Genomic DNA, 18,625 nt, shown 5'->3' on the forward strand with positions numbered 1-18,625 from the left:
AATCAAAGGTTAAACTCTACCACAGATCTTATTCCTTAACATGGAATGGTTAAGGTTTGTAAAGGGTGCCTCATGTAGAGGCATGAACCTACGGGCCCAAAGGGCACATAGAGTCATGTCTATATATATATATATAGAATTATGTGGATCAGTAGAAACATATCAATACACTCATTATTACTAGCGATCTGCATATGCATACACCTGCAATTAACAAGGACAATATTAGTACCATTCATTGTGTAGTTTGAACATAAGAATAACATATTAGAGTAAATCCTGAAGCATCATATACCTCTGCTACTGTACCATGGCAGAGTAGAAGATTTTGTAAGCATCCACATTCACAGTAATCAGACAATAGAATCAAAGGTTAAACTCTACCACATATCTTATTCCTTAACATGGTATCAGAGCCAAGTTGGTAGATAAAGTATTAAACCGTGATATTTGCTTCAAGATCACTGAAATATTTTCACCATTCAACAGAACAATATGGCAAATAGTATTAGAGTTGAGGATAGACTGGAAGGCGTTTCAAATTTCATTTCATGGAAGATTTGAATTATAGCAATGCTTCAAGAACTTGAATTGGATTCATTCATAGAAGAAGACAAGAAAATGCTTGAAGACGAAACAGAGAAAACATGGAAAAGGAGTAATAATAATGCTAAGCAAACAATCATTGATGCAGTTAAAGGCCACATTCTTCCATCCATAGCAAAATTAACAACTGTTTATGGAGTGTTCAAAACTTTTCAAAATACGTATGAGATAAACAATGCTAGTAGGTTGCTTACCTTAAACTATCAACTCATAAACATCAAAATGGATGATGGAGATACAATCTCACCCCATTTCTCAAAAAATTCTAATTTAAAAGACCGACTCTCTACTATTGGAAATTATGTAGATGATATGGAATTATCTCTAATAGCCCTTGGAGGACTACCAATATCATGAGAATCTTTTATCCAATGCACTAGTCAACCTTCTCTACCCAAATTTGATCAACTTAGGAACAGTTGCACTCAATAAGAGTCTCGATTAATCTCAAGAGGTATCATCCCTAATAGGAGGAAGAGATTCAAGCTTTGCATGTAAAATCAAATAATAAGGAGGGTAAATTCAAGAGAAAGAGAGGAAAGAAAAATACTATAAGTAAAAGAGATCTATTAAAAGTTCAATGTTACAAATGTGATAGATTTGGACATACTTACTAGTATTGTCCTGAAAGAAAGAAAAATCTTGTGAATATGTGGCTGAAATCAAGGAAGTGGAAAACTCACTATTCTTCTTGAAAACTCACTATTCTTCCTAGCCTTATCAAGTTAGCTAAACACTAATAAAAACACCTAGATAGTTGATAGTGGAGCCTCTGGGCATATAACCACGTTTAGAAATCAATGTGAAGCCCTTGAAGGATATTCAACTGAAGAAATAACTATAGGAGACAACTCCACTTACATGGTGAAAGGAATTGGGACCTGCTTAGTACAACTGAATATTGGAGTTACCTTACACTTAAAAGATGTCCTATTTGTTCCTGGAATCAAGAGAAATCTTATCGCTATATCTGGCCTAGTAGATCAAGGGTATCAAGTTGCCTTCCAAGAAAATAAAATTTTTATAATATTAAAAACGCCTAAAAATTCTAACATAAAAAATGCAATTTCTATTGGATTTAGAAAAGGGAGTTTATACAAATTTTGTAACTGTTCAAATAGCCCTAAACCATGAAATTGTGAAAACAAATGAGATTCGGCATAGAAGACTAGGGAACCTAAATTTTTGAGCTAGATCCTGTATAGAGAAAATTGTGAAAGGCTTACCTAACCTAAAACTTGAACATGAGGGGATATGTAAAGGCTTTGTATTAGGAAAGAACTCGAAAACTTCATTCCCTCATAGTGAATACAAATCAAAGAGCATTTTTGAACTCATTCATACTGACTTGTGTGAACCTATTTTCAGTACCTTCATTAGGAGGATACTCTTCTATATCATCATTGTGGATGATTATTCTAGGAAAATTTGGATATATTTCTTGAAACTAAAAGAGTCAAATGAAGTTCTATCCAAATTCAAGGAATTTAAAGTCTTAATTGAAAATCAAAATGGAAAGAAGATGAAATTTTTAAGATATGACAATGAAGGAGAATACATCTCCGAAAACTTCAAAGAATTTTGCATATTTGTTGGGATTAAGAGGGAGTATACTGTCCCATATACTCCTCAATACAATGAAGTACCAGAAAGAAAGAATAGAACTATCATTGAAGCAACTAAGGCCACAATGTATGATCAAAATATGCTTTACAACATTCTGGGCCGAAGCATCCAATATTGTAGTATACATTTAAAACAAATGCTCTCATGAAAATTTAGAAAACATAACACTTGAAGAAGTCTTCTCAGGAAATAGCCTTGATCTAAGTCACTTACGAATCTTTGGTTCTCTTGTATATATTCATATCCCTAAGGAGAAAAGAACTAAACTAGAGCCTTCAGGAAAGAAAGACATTCATTGGCTATAATGATTCTTCCAAAGTCTACAGAGTATATGTGCTAGGGTCAAGGACAATTGAAATCAATAGAGATGTAAATTTTTATGAAGAAATTGAATATAGGACTTCTAAAGATATAGAAGAACCCAATGATGATTCCATTCTGACGATAATGAAAATTCTATGATTGTGAGGGAGTTGAACATGTTGTCTTGCATTTTGTCACCACAAATGTTGGTAACAACACAACTTTTTCAAGTTAGTTTCACGTATCTCTAAGTTTGAATTTGATATTCAATTGTTTAATGTTGATCGATTAATCAATTTCAATTCGTTTATCAAATTGTTTTACTGAAAGCTTTCGTCAAGTCTTTTTCGTTTTGCTTTTTGTTGAGCCCATGCTTGATTTTTGAGGCCTTCATTGTCATTTTCTTTGCTTTTGAGTGTGCGTTTGTTAGTTTTTAGTTCTTTGGTTTTGCTCAAGTCATGACTTTCGGTTTTCCTTTCAATTTGATCTAACCTAGAGCTTAATCAAAGTTGTCAGTAAAGAGGTATGGTTGTTTTAGTGCCTAAAAAGTGGACCTTTTTGATGCAACAACACAAATTAAAAATATCATGTTATATTTCTAATTTGACATTCACTTTTTGAAAAAAAAAAACTTAAATTCACTTCATGTTATGTTTTTAAGTTACTTTATCTTGTAAATTTTCACTTAAAGTAACTATAGTGCGCTTTATGTTATATTTAAAGTTGAGTTACTTTTTGATTTTTCACTTAGGTGACTATATTAACTATATAGTTCAATTTAATTTATACCATTTAAATCAAATGCTCTAGTAAATATTACTTTTTAAATGGTATTTACAAGTTATATAATTAATATGATATGTAAATATAATTTGTCTCACTTAAATAATATTTTAATGAATTTAAATTGACATGTGCTTATTTAATAATTTAAATTCATCAAAAGTGGATTTTTTACATGCCATTGAATATAATTTTCAACTTAGAAGTATTAATCCATCAAAAGTGGACATTTTACATGTTGCATATAAAATTCAACTCGGTGGACCTTTTTGATGTCATTACATCAAAAGGTTATCAAAAGTGGACCTTTTTGATGTCACTGCATCAAAAGTGAAGTTTTTATATCTTTGCATCCAAAATGTGAGATGTAACTTAAAATGTGCATTCCCTTCTTAAAGGTCCGATTTTGATTGCTTGCACATTTTAAAATATGCTATTGACCCAAAAAAGGTTTGATTTGCCTTGTTTGCACATTTTAAAATATGCTATTGACTCTAAAAGGTCCGATTTTAAACTAAAGCATGTTTTAATATGTGTATTGATCTCCAAAAAGTTTGGTTTTGAAAAAATACATGTCTTTGCCCTCCAAGAATCCGATTTTGATCATAAATGGAGACTTTCTTGATGGATGTGCATGAGATTTTCTCTATTCGAGGCATTTTTACTTGGCAATGATTTCCCTTGCATCAAAAATGGATTTAACATGCTGAAAACCGATATTGGAAGCTCCAATCTAAGGCACATTTTTGAAGAAATAAACAAATAAATTCATTTTTGATCAATGTTTTTGTTTTAATAAAAATCAATTTGAGCTTATTTACTGATTACATTGCATGTTGATGCATATTTTGGTGTTTAAACACCAAATCGATTTGGTCTTGCATCTTGGTGAAAAACATTTTTGACCAAAAACATCCCAAGCATGAACATCCCAAAAAAGTTGGATCTTGGAGCAATCTTAGGGCACATTTTGGCATCTTTTAACAATTATTCCTTGTTTGTTGCTCTTTCCCATTCAAATTTGTAAAAGGTTGAAAGATTCAAATGTTTTTGAAGAAATTTTCAACATTGGAGCATCTTTCTCCTTCATTTTTGGCACTTAATCTTCATAGAAGTGGACTCTTTCTTTCTTACTATTTAATTTGTGCTTATCTTGCTGATTTTATGCACATAATTGCTTGATGATTGCCACTTGTTGAAATCAATTCCATGGAAAGTGCATTTTTCTTTAAAAATGAAAAAAATTGTTCATTTTCTTGTTTTTGGTTTTTTGCCAATTTCTAAATTCGAATTTGTGTGTTGAAGTGTATTGCATCTTGAAATATTTGAGTCACTTTTTAAAGGTACATTTTTCTTTTGAGTTTTTGTGTTTTGTGCTTGCTTGCCGATTTTTTCCACTTTGGAGAAGTCACAAGTTCTTTCCCAAGAACTTTGTTGCTTCACTTCATGTGAAAGCATCATCACATTCCACTTCCATTTTTCATGTCGCAACACTTTACATCTCATCCGACAAATGCAATTACATGTTTTCCATCTCATGGACCATCCACACATGTATGCAATCCCATTTTTGCTTCCATTTTCACTCATCTCACTTTTCGCATCCATTGGCACGACACAATTACATGAAGTGACTTACATGTAATAACATCCCAAAGGTTTGATTTTGACTAAAAGTCACTTTTTGAAAAATAAAAAAGATGTCGTTTTCATCTTTCATGTACTTTGACTTTACCTTTTCACCAAAGATGACTATAAAATTCATTTTCCCTCAAACTTCATTCCATTTTGGCCTCTCCATATGCATTCACGCCTCCATGAGCAAATACATGCTTTTCCATTTTTTGCATCTTTCCATGCTTTGCACCTCATCTTCCATTCACAGTTATATGTTAAAGCTCGTCCACCATCCACATTCGCATCTCATCTCACCTTTCATCTCCCGTTACATGTTGCACTTACATGTACTCATTTTTCATGTAATTATGCCTTGAAAACCCTAAGTTACGTTTTAGAAATCAATAATTTCCATTTGCATGCATTCTCATGCACCAACCACTTTATTTCAAAAAAGAAGTTAAAAGTGCTGATGAAAAGTTATTCCAAGTTTACATCCAGACATCGTCAAGAAGGTTTTTAAAGTGTTAGAGACTCCAGTTTGTGTTGATCTACAAAGGAGAATTCACAACAACTTGAGCAAGAGAAACTTAATCACATCAAGTTTCCAGATGACAACAAACAATTCATCAAAGTTAGAGGTTATCAAAAGATGCAACACCATGGTTATCAAAGTGAATGCAATAGTACAAAGTACATGAACTCCTGATCCTGTGATCATCTAGGATTGCATCATCAAGTACAAGGCCCTTCAGAATTATTTCCTTCTCTTCTGTCTTCTTTCTTCTTCTTTCATGTTTGTAGTTGGAGAGGATGCATTGCACAAAAAAATGTAATTACATGTAATGTGAGTTGCATGTACATAAAAAGATGTAATGCGGGTTGCATGTGCAGTTGCATGTAACCCTATATTTTATCTTTTAGTTAGACTAGGTCAAAGTTGGTTGAGTTGCTCCCACTTTTTCTTCCACCTTTTTTTCAACTCCTATGCCTATATAAAGGAGTGCCTCCTCATTGTAAAAATCATATTTTATTGTATGCAAGAAAGCTTTGCCACATTTGTGCAAGCATAACTTTGATTGTGTAGTATCCATTTGGGAGAAAAATGAATAAAAGAAGCAATTGGATTTGAAGATTTGACTGAAAGCAATTGTGATAGAGCAAATTAGAAGCTTTAACTATAATTTGTGCCTATTGTCTTGATTCATGTTATTATTATGTGTTCAAGAAAAGAGCATAGTGATTTAAGAAGCAATCAGAACCGAAGCTTTGTCTGTAGCTCATACTTCTCTCTTAATTCACAAAATAGTTAAGTTATTTATACTTTTAGGAGTCTTTGTGCCCTAATTGTAAAGCTTTTCCATATAGAAGTATGATCAGACTTAGAGCCAAACTGGTATATTTTCAGCTAGCCTTTGAGTTAGTGAAGGTTTATCGGCATCAGTGTTTCGAGCTCTTGATAGAAGTGTAGTTAGAGATTCACCCTGCCCATTACTCGCTCCACGAGTAAGTGGATTCTTTCTTGAAAGATAAGAAGAAAGGATATTGATAATACCTGTTTTATAAAATCTCTCGACTTCTTGCTTACTTTGAGTTGATCCAAGGAACAGTGAGAAGGGGGAGCCTTCCCTTTAAGGTAGGAGAGACTCTGTCTCACACGCTATGACTTGTCATCCTATTTTGTGACTAGATTTTTACCCAAAACTATTGGTTACAAAATATCCACCTAACATAACAAAAGACAATGGACCCTTAACACCCAACCCTAAGGATAACTCAAACTCACTCAATAAGAAAAGACCTTTATGGGCAAGGAAAATGTTTGAAGAAAACAATGTGGCCCTTGATAAAATCCTTAAGAGAAATGAAGAAGACAAGGAACCATTCATGTTATGTTACTCATATAAATGAGCACACTAAGTCCGAATGTTCTGATGTTGAAGAAGACCTAAAATCCCAAGCCTAGAAGGATGCCTTGATTGAGGAATATCAATCTATATTGAAAAAGGATGTTTGTGATATTGTGCCGAGACCCAAAGACAAATCAGTTATCTCCTCAAGATGGTTATTTAAAACCAAATAGACACATGATGACGTCATTGAAAAACATAAAGCTAGATTTATGCCCAGAGGACTTTCATAGAAGGAAGGAATTGATTATGATGAAATATTTTCTTGTGTTACTCGTTATAGATCTGTCAGAACCATAATTGCAATACTTGCATCCAAAGGTTGGAAGGTACACTAAATGGATGCAAAGACGACATTTCGAAATGAAGTCATTAATGAAGTATACTTGGAAAAATCGGAATGGTTTTTTGTTCATGACAAGAAATCATGTGTGCAAATTGAAGAAAGCTCTCTATGGTCTTAAACAAGCCCCAAAGGCATGACATGAGAGAATAGATAGCTACCTTTTCAAATTAATCAAGAAATGAAGCAGATCCTAACATATATTTCAAGAAATTTGAGGGAGATATGCTAATACTAGTTCTCTATGTTGACAATATTCTGATAACAAGCGAAGACCACCTTATTGTTAAATGTAAGCAAGACCTCACATCTGAATTTGAAATGAAAGATTTAGGTCTCGTAGACTACTTCTTAGGATTATAAGTAAGGAAAAAGAAAAGCTATATTTTCCTAAACCAAGGAAAGTATACTATTGACATATTGAATAAATTTGGCATGATGGACAACAAATCGTTATCCACACCTATGGAGACAAATCATCATAAACTCAAAATTGAAGCACCTGAGTTCGAGGCCATTGATCCTACATATTACAGATAGATAATTGGATCCTTAATGTACTTGGTGAACACCCATCCTTATATTTCTTATGTTTCAAATGCACTAAGTTAGTTCATGTGTGAGCCTAAGAAGATTCATCTCATGGCAACAAAGCACATTTTGAGGTACTTGCAAGGCACTATTGGACTTGGTCTAAAATATGACAAAGTTGAGTTACAACTTCATGGATTTTTAGATTTTGATCGGGCTAGATGTTCTACTGATCGAAAGAGCACTACAAGATGTTGTTTTAGTCTTAGATTTGCAATGATATCCTGGTTTAGTAAGAAGCAATCTTTTGTCGCTATGAGTTCCACCGAAATAGAGTACATAGCCACATCTATGGGATCTTGAGAAGAAGTACAATTAAGAAAGTTACTGGTTGGGCTATTTGGGAAACATCTAAAACCTATAGTTATACATTGTGATAATCAAAGTTGTATCAAACTCTCAATAAATCTAGTCTTCTATAACAAATCCAAGCATATAGAGATACCCTTCCACTACATCAGAGATATGGTAGATAAGGGTGTTATCAAGTTGGAATATATCAGCACTGAAGAGCAGTTTGCCGACATATCCACCAAACCTCTTACAAATTTGAAAGTGGAATACTCGGAGGAAAACTTGGTATGACAAAATTGTAATTATAATTGAAACTCCTAAGATCAAAAATCTCAGTTTTGTGTTATATATATATATATTCTTGTTGTTTAAAGAGTTTCTATTGTGCACATGTATTTTCTTATGAAAGGTGAGGATCTTTCATTTTGTGAGATGTTAGGTCTCTATTGAAAAGTGACAACTTTTACAATAGATTGCAAAAAGAGGGGTAAAAATTTATTAAGACAGAAAGGAATACAACAAGGAGAGCTCAACAAGGAACTCGATCTTGAGCAACAAGATCATCAAATTCTTGCACCATCTCAAAGGATAGTTGCCTCCTATCCCTAATATTCCAACCTGGATCATGACTAGAAGCCCATTTGGCTAAACAATCAGCAGTTCTATTCCATTCACGAGGAATATAAGTGAACCTAATGAACTGAAAAGAGGAAGAGAAGAAAAGAATCTGCTTAACAACAGTGGCCAGCTGCCAACTAACATCCTCAAGCTCTTGCGAAGAAAGCATGTTCACCACCACTTGGGAATCAGACTCACAAATAATCTTACTCCATCCCCGCAAGCAACACTGTTCCACAGCATATAAAATAGCCCGAGCTTCCATGAGATTGTTAGTATAATCACCCTTATGAATTGAGAAGAAAAATTTAACATCCCCAAAACTACAATGAGCCACTCCGCCAATACCAGCCGGACCAGGATTCCCACGGGAAGAACCATCATTGTTAATTTTCAGAACTCTACAGGGAGGAGGAGTCCAGTGCCCATCCCGATTAACCCGACCCTTCCTCTGATGGTGAAGTTGCCTGGACATAGAAGGAAACCTATGAGCTGCAACCCCATCCTGCAGATGAAAATTGAGGCGATTACAGATAGCAAGATCAACCGGATCCATACCCCCATCAAGCTCACACTTCACAAGAATAGTTTCCTGAAGAGAATGTGATATTTTCTACCAAAGATGCAAAACACCAAGCCGAACATCTTCGAATATCCGACGATTCCTCTCCAACCAGATATGCCAAAGCATGAAAGATGGGCCAGCAATCCAAGCAACATGGAGAGAAGAAGACTTGGAGGGAGCACTACCCAAGCGGGCCCAGAACTCAGGCAAAGAGGAAGCATGCCGACAAGAGCAACTCCAAGCGCTCCACCAAAGGTGCCATATCTGAGTAGAATAGGAGCAATGGAAGAACAGATGGGAGACAGACTCCTCTCCATTACCACACAAAACACAATAAGAGGGGCCCTGAAATCCACGTTTACAAAGATTATCCTAGGTAAGACAACGGTTGTGAGCCACTAGCCACATGAAAAAATTGCACTTGGACCAAGAAACTTTATTCCAAACTTGCTTCCACCAAGGGACCACAACATCCCTAAATAATTGTCTAGTTATCTCCTGATACCCAGCAGAGACATGATATTTACAGACAAGGTACCGCCCCAAGCCAAAACATCTGGACCAAGCAAAGAAGAACACTCTCTAGAGGCCAGAATTTGAGAAAGCTCCTGACGATCCATGTCTGTACCTCCAGGAGGCCAATTAGAAGAATGCTTCCATTTGTAACCAACAACAGGTCCCAATTGATAAGGAGTCTTGTAATGAGCCACTTTATCCCATCCAACGACAAGAAAAGAGTCACAAAGAGGCTGAAGATGAGGGTATATGGATAAAATGGAAGGGAATCCATCCCAAGCATCATACCAAAACAAAGCCTGAGAACCTCCTTTACATATCCAGAATAGACCTCTTTTCACCAACATCGCACCTGTCTTCAAAGTATGCCAAACCATTGAGCCACGACCTTCAAGAGGAAGTGCAGAAACAAAGCAAGGATCAGCACCATGAAAATATTTATGAGTGATAATACGAGCCCAAAGTTGATGTTGTCCAGAGCACCATCACCAATAAAGTTTAGCAGCCAAAGCTTGACTACTCAATAAAGCAGATCGAAGACCAAGACCACCCTCCTTTTTAGGCCTACAAATAGTTGCCCAATTAACCAAGCTCCATTTAGTACTACACAAATTACCACTCCAAAGGAATTGTCAAGCAAGAGCATCAAACTCCTTGAGAAAGTAAATAGGTGCAGCGTGAACCATGCTTCTATAAGTAGGAAGAGCTTGGATAACAGCTTGAAGAAGAGTAACCCGGGCAGCAGTAGAAAGCCATCTATGAGTCCAATGATTTAATTTATCCCGAAGCTTGGTAATCAAATTTTTCCAGAAGAGACGTGGCTACCTGGAAACAGAAATAGGAATGCCAAGATAAGTCAAAGGAAGTGAACCTATCTGAAATCGTAGGATACCAACAATCCTGTGCTAAATAGAATCAGGAGTGTTAAAAAAGTAAATGAAAGATTTGTGCTCATTAACTTTATGGCCTGAAGCTTCCAAATAAACGTCCAAAGCATGTCGAAAGGCTTCAGCTTCCTTGATCCTAGCAAGACCGACAAGAGCAGAATCATCAACAAATTAAAGATGGGAAAGAGAAGGTAAGCCATTACCCCATCGCCAGCCTTGAATAGAATTCTGGGACACCTGATGCTTAATGAATCTGCCCAAGCCTTCAGCCATGATGATGAATAGATATGGGGAGAGAGGGTCACCCTGGCGGAGGCCTCTAGAAGCACCAAATAGTTGAGAAGGTTGACCATTAATAAGAAAAGAAAAAGAGGCAGAAGTAACACAACTCATAATCCAAGTCACCCAGTCAGAGCTAAATCCAAAAGAAAGAAGAATACTCCTTAGGAAGCTCCATTTAACTCTATCATAGGCCTTAGCCATGTCCAGCTTAACAAACATGGCTCTCTCCCTTGAAGTAGCCATAGAGTGAATAGCCTCAGTAGCAATAACCACCCCATCCAAAATTTGTCTGCCAGCAACAAAACCACCTTGTTCTTCTGAGATAATAATGGGAAGCCACCTTTTCAGTCTCTTAGCAATCAACTTAGTAATAACTTTGTAAACCACATTACATAAGGCAATTGGTCTAAAAAACTCCAATTGATTAGCACCCTCTCTCTTAGGAATAAGAGTCAAGAATGTAGAGTTCAAAGCTCGAAGCATCTGCTTGCTAGCATAGTATTCTTTAACCACCTCCAACAAATCATGATTAATGATGTCCCAAAATTCCTGAAAGAATTCAACTGGAAAGCCATCAGGACCAGGAGCCTTCCCCTTAGGCATGCCAAAGACCACCTCCTCCAGCTCTTCCAAAGAGATAGGATGCATGAGATAATCATTCATTTCCTGAGTGATAAGGGAAGGAATATAGGACAAAATAATATTTTCTTCATTATCAGCAGGAGGAGAGTCCTCAGAGAAGAGGGTAGAGAAGTACGAAATAGCCTCCTGGAATAAAGCTGGCAAGGAATTTAGTTGGATACCTTGAGAATTAACCAAAGAAGAGACAATGCTCTGATTCTGGCGAGATTGCACTGTTTTATGGAAAAAGGCAGTGTTTCGTTCACCTTCCTGGAGCCAATCAACTCTAGCCTTCTGCTTCCAAAAAATTTCCTCTCGAAGTTCCCATTCTTCTAGAGCTCTAGAAGCAAGGGATTCAGCCTTGCCAAGATCCTCTGAGAAACCTCAATCTCTAATCTCCCTTGTGATGACATCAAGATCTTCTTGAGCAAGCCTCTTCATAAAGTGAAGGTTCTCAAAGCATTCCCTATTCCATATCTTGAGCTGCCTTTTAACATATTGAAGCCTTTTAAAAAATGAGAACATTGCAGTACCATATGCAGGAGCACCATCTTTCCACCAACAAAAAACAAAATCATGAAGAGAGGAGTCACGAAGCCACATCAACTGGAACTTAAAAGGAGGATGCTTCGGAACATAAGCCCCTATAGTGAAAAATTTGATTGGCTAATGATTTGAACCCCTCCAATCAAGGATTTCTGAAGAGATAATAAGGGTGCCACTAAACCAGAAGCAAGAAATCTATCCAGACGTTCTGAGATAGCAGCAACACTAGTCTTGCGATTATTCCAGGTATAGAGACCATTAGAAGGCTTAACATCAGAGAGATGCAAAAGAGATATGTGTTGCCGAAGAAGACCAAAAGAAGGCCCCAATCTAGCCAAACCGCCATGCTTCTCCTCCAAACTTAAAACTGAATTGAAGTCCCTTGCTAACACCCAAGGATGATAAGGATGACAATTTCTAACATATTGAATATGTTCCCAAAGTTCCTCCTTTCCCACAAGACCAACAGGTGCATACACATTAGTAACCATGATTACCTCTGCTAAGTCTAGAGCAGAAGCTACCATAGAGAGAGCTGAGCGAGAAGACATCCAGCCAAGAGGAGAAATTTTTTGAGGATCCCAAAATATAGCTAAACCACCAGCACTGCCTGTTGCCCCAACACACTGGCATTGGCCACGAGACCAAATACTAGAGGCATGTTGGACCATAGACTCCACAGAGAGCTTAGTCTCTTGGATACAAAAAACATCAGGACTATGATCAACCACCAAGTTATGAATAGCCTTTTGTCTAGGGATGCTATTCAACCCCCTTACATTCCATGAGAGAATAATCATCATTGGGTAGAATTGGGAAAATGAGAATCCAAAGGTTTCACTGAACCAGACTCAATCAATATATCTCCTGTGAGTTTAATCTTCTCTTGGTCTATTTTGCGCCCACTCCTTAGAGGTGGAGTAGAAGAAGCCCGCTTAAAGGGTCGAGGCAGCAACCCCAAGGGGAGAGGAGATCCCTTGCCCTTACCTGATAGTAGCACATCCTTAACCAAGTCAGCCAAAACAACATCATTATCTTTCAACACTGCAGGAGTCACCAGAGCCTCTGTCACAAGAGCTACAGGAACCTCACAGTTCTGATATACTACAACTTGAGATGCCCCACAAGCATCATTAGGAACAGATCTCTCATCTGGGCAAACTAGATCAGAAGAGATAGGAGGAGGAATACCCTCCTCTAGAACCATACTATCCAGCACCTCAAAGCGGTTAAAACCTGAATCAGATAATCTTTCTTTCAAAGGCCTCTTTTGACCACGTCCCTTAGCTCGAGGGCGAACAAGGATAAATCCATCCTTATCCTGCATTTGAGCCTTACCCTTACCTGTAGCATCTTGCGGATTCATCCCCTTGGTAGTATTAACCATTTGAGATTGTCCTTTCCCTGTAGTATCTGCCAAACCACCAGCATTGCCAGCTGTAGAACCATCCACTCCTTTGAAACTCGAGTTACGGGGGCACTGTCGCTGTAAATGACCATACTCATGACAAATTCGACAATGAAAAGGGAGGGATTCATAATCTAACTGCTGCACCCAAGAAGAATCCCCCAGACAAATTTCCAAAGAATATGGTAATGGGTTATTCAAATTAATTTCAACACAAATTCTAGCATAAGAAATAACCTTTTTATCGAGGGATTGATGTGCGATTGCAGCCGGCTTTCCCAACAAAGTAGCAATTTGTCAAAGGATGTCTTCACACCAAAATTCCAAGGGAAGACAAGGCAAGCGAACCCAAACTGGCACTGTTGAAGGGAGATCCTCAGCAGAATTAAAACCTGAATGGCAAGGTTTGACAAATAACCCCACATGGTTGTAGAAATAAGGGCCTCCTTCAAAAACACGATCACGATCAGACATGCAAGAGAATACAACAAAAAAATAACTATTCCCTGCCAACATAATCTCCATATCGCCTTCCACCTGCCAAGAGCGGCGGATCCATGCCTCAAGAGCGGATAGGGAAATCCAGATTCCAAGAAATTTGCATGTCAAAGCATGCTTGGTCCAATAGTTAATGTCCTCCATTACAGCCGTTGGGGGAATAACCAGAACAGGGCGATCATGGCTACGCGGAAAACAACCATTAACTTTTTTCAGCTTGAAGCTCTCCCCTGAATAAAACGATTCAGATCTCATTGCATGCATAGTTGGAGAAGAACCATTTGTTCTCACCAACGGAGAATAAATCCCAGGCCCTGCCATGCAAACAATAAAACCCCAATCCAAAATTGACTGCAGAAGATTTCCAAAAACATCGATGCAAATTATGTTATTGATTCTAGACTATGCCAGAAATTGTGACAATAAAGAAATCATAATAGACTACATTAGTCCTGGAATGAGTCAAAGATCATGATTCTATCAAGATTGTTGTATGACAGACTATACTCAGTATTGTCCTGGAATGTGTCGAATATCAGATGACTAACATCACTCTAGGATATCTGTGTTGATGAGCATCTTAATGATAAGATTGATAAGAGTCTAGGTCACCATCTTGTGAGATAATCATATCCTCCCTCACTAAGAGGAAGTGTTGAATGTGTAGCATCAATCATATATTTAATGTTTGATTATTTCTCAGGAAGTATGTAGAGGCATGAGCCTACGTGCCCAAAGGGCACATAGAGTCATGTCTCTACATGAGACTTGTCCATTCAAACCTATATGTGTGTGTGTGTGTGTGTGTGTGTGTGGATTTCTAGAAACATATCAATGCACTCATACTATTATTGGTGATCTCCATATACACACACCTGCAATAAAAAAGGACAATATCAGTATCATTTATTGTATAGTTTGAACACAAGAATAATATATCAGAGTAATCCCGAAGCATCATATACCTTTTCTATTGCACTATTGCAGAATAGAAGATTTTGTAAGCATTCACATTCATAGTAATCAGACAATATAATCAAAGGCTAAACTCTACCACATATCTTATTCCTTAACAATATGAATAAAGTAATGGACTTTGATATATTGAACGACATTTGGAAAAACTAAATGATGTAAAACATTGAGATGTTTTTTATGATGCCTAAGTTTGATGGCCAAGTAGCCTTATTAAAATTATTTTGCTTTAAAATCAAACCAAAATTTTAGGAACATAACCAAGGGAAGATTTTGAATGAACCATCAAAATTTCTATAGATTTTTTCTGATGTATTTAATTTTTATAAATAGAAAATTATAGTTTCCCTTATGTAAAGGGCTACTTTGATATATTGTCACAAATATATTTGGCCAAACAAGTAGGATCAAACAATGAATTCAGGTGTAAGTGTATTTATTAACTTGATGGAGAGGTCCTGATAAAAAATTAAATTGTAGTTCAAAAAAGGACCTGTGGTTGGAGCGCACACCAAATTTGTGTGACATGGGGATGCTAGTATTAACAAATTGTTTTCATTAGAGACATATAATTTGCTAGTTTGACACATTCTTAAGCTCTTACATCTTGATGATAGACCATGGAGTATGAATAGAAAATAAAAAATTGATGCTAAAAACTTGTACACAATTTTTTCAAGAAGCATAACAAAAATAATAGTTCTAGACATATTTTCCCCTTACTCTATTTAAGAAGAGCAAGTTAATCTAATAATTTATCATAAAATATGATGTACTTCAACATTTGGAAGTTGTGAGATGCTAATATAATATAATTTTTAGATTTAATTAATTAACATGTGGGTACTATAAAAGAGATGATATAATTGAAGTTTGTTTAATTTGTATTAGATATAGAAGATTGAGAAGACAACATGGATACATTTTGTATATGGGAGTTTTTGCCATGTTCCGCCATAGTTGTGTGCTTAGGATTGGTTAATGTACAATACTTATTAGCACTTGCAACCATACAAGGTGTAAGGAAACAATTGATAGACAACTTGAGATTAGGCTATTTGACAATTGTTTACTTGTAATAAAATTTAATCCATTTGAAATTCTTTTGAGTAAAATAATTAATATTAATTTATTAATATAAAATATTTACTAAGCGCAATCTAAATGTAAATATTGTTTAAAATAGTAACATCCCATCATTGTACAAAGTTTGTGTTGGAGTTTTTTTTTCCATTGATTAGAATCTATGTTATTTTCTATTGTACAACTTAAAGGAAACATAATTATATAATAAGAATCGGATTGTTTAGAGTATTTTTGGAAAATATGTATCGTTTATGAATTTGATACTTATTTTGTATACATATCAAATTAGTAAGCATTAAATTAATATCAATGCATTTTTCATAGTTCAGAATGGAATTTCAAAATTACACTATTCTGACATAAAATTGTTTCTTATTGTCCAATGTAAAGTCAATTGTATCTATTGCTAGGCACAAGATTATGCTATAACCCTAAGTGTTAGAGTAATAGTTTGTATATATAGTTTGTATATGTTTGAACTAAATACATATACTATTTGTCATTATGCAATAATAACATTATGAGAAATTGTATTACATTGGGTGGTTGTAGCTAATGCTTGAAGAATGCAGTTACAAAGAGTAACTTTTTAAGATATATAGAATCTCTTTTTCCATACATATTTGTGCAACCTCAAGGATTTGATGGAGAAATATGAGGTGTGAAAGGGCAGGGAAAGGATAGGAAGAAAGGAGTACTTGCATCCATGAAAAACCAAGAAAGGTCAAAATTTGTGTTGGAGAATGAAAAGTTTAATAGTTGTGCAAGTAAGAGGAAGAGTGTGTAGATAGCTACAATGCATAATAATTGAAAAATTAGTGCATAAGATTAGTAATGACATCATTAAACTACAAATCCATAGATCAAGAGAGTGCATATATCATTCCATTAGAGGAGTTGAATCCATTCATTTTGGTGTGTGCACATGAATTAATCACTCCTCTTTTGAAAGAGCATGCACTAAAATTCATTGTCGTAGTAAGCTACATAGTTTGGTCATTCCTAATATCAAATCAAATAGTGTCTTCTTGCTAGATATGCATCCATAGGCCCAAGGATGATATTATCTTGGTTTACACATTACATTACTCTACAACCAATTAGGCATCCATAACCCTATTAGAGTTACCGACATTATGTGTGTTTTCTCAATCTTTGATTTTTAGTTAGCTATCTTGTAGAAATGTAGACATTGAAGTCATTTCCAAGTCGAAAACCATTCTTTTATCAAGGAATGACCTTTTGATTTTTCACTTAGTATGATTATGTAGATCAATGACACACCAACTCATATAAGTATTTACTTTGTAGTATTATGAAGATGTAATGAATGATGCAACTTCCATTTATGAGGCACATAATAAGTCTACTCAAATGATGAAGAGGTAGTAGGTAAACAATGTCAAAAAAAATCCAATGTCATAAACAATTTGAGAAAGGACACTTCTTTGGTGTACATAACCTCAAGGAAGGACTCATCATGTACATTCTAAAGATATTGAAATGCCCAATTTGAGTATCAAGCAAGAGAGTTGTATCCTTGGCTAACTTCCCCTAGTGCATGAGGATTAGTTCCATCAATTGATTTGCTAAAAGACCAAGAATTTGTGCATGTGGGATGACTTGGTAAACTATAATTGTATGAAATATTGCAGCAACCAATCTTTCATTTTGCACCCTTACTAGTGAACAACTTTGATAGTTTGTTTGTGATAGAGTCAATTTTCACAACCCATTTCCATTTGTTCTTGTAATGACAAGCACACCTTTTTGCATTGTGGGTTAATGCCTTTCTTTTATCAGTCACCTCCAAATTGTCCAGTTCTAAAAATCGATGCAACAAATTAGAAATAATGTATTTCTAGATATTGAGGAGACAATAATGTGGTGGGGGAATTATATACCTAATTTGTTTTCGAGAAGAAAATGAAACATTATATTTTCCCCTTTCTTTTTCACTGTAGTGGTGAAATGAGAGCTTTGGTTAAATAAGAGTGCCTTGTGATTTAATCTATCAAATGTTGTATATAGTAGTTGGTTAGTAGTAATAACTATTAGGTATTAAAGAAGAAAACGATACAAGCTTGTTACTATAAATATTGCAAAACTGATTTTGCATACTTAAGGTACTTTTTTTAAGGGTACATGCAAGCAAAGAAATTAGGATATATGGATTTCTAAATATTTAGTATTTAGTAGTATGAAGAGTATAGTAGTTTTGCCTACCTAAAGTGTGTATTTTGAGAACAAATCTTTGCTTCTTTTCATCTTTTAATTTTGTATGGATTATTTTTCCATCGTGGAGTACTGATTAGAAGAGAAAGTTTGTTGTATCTAAAGGCCCTATATGGTTGTGAGTGAGGAGATTGTTGTAAAGGTAGGGTCCTTTCATTTGGTATCCACTCATTGTCAAGCAAGCCTTTTTGCAATGTGGGTTAATGCCTTCCTTTTGTTAGTCACCGCAAAATTGTCCTATTATGAAAATCAATCTAACAAATTAGAAATGATATATTTGTAAATATTGAAGAGACATTAATGTAGTGGAGTAGT

Source organism: Cupressus sempervirens, chromosome 7 (assembly GCF_028749045.1).
Source record: "Cupressus sempervirens isolate cs-2001-9-10 chromosome 7, ASM2874904v1, whole genome shotgun sequence".
NCBI classification, from domain to species: Eukaryota; Viridiplantae; Streptophyta; class Pinopsida; order Cupressales; family Cupressaceae; genus Cupressus; species Cupressus sempervirens.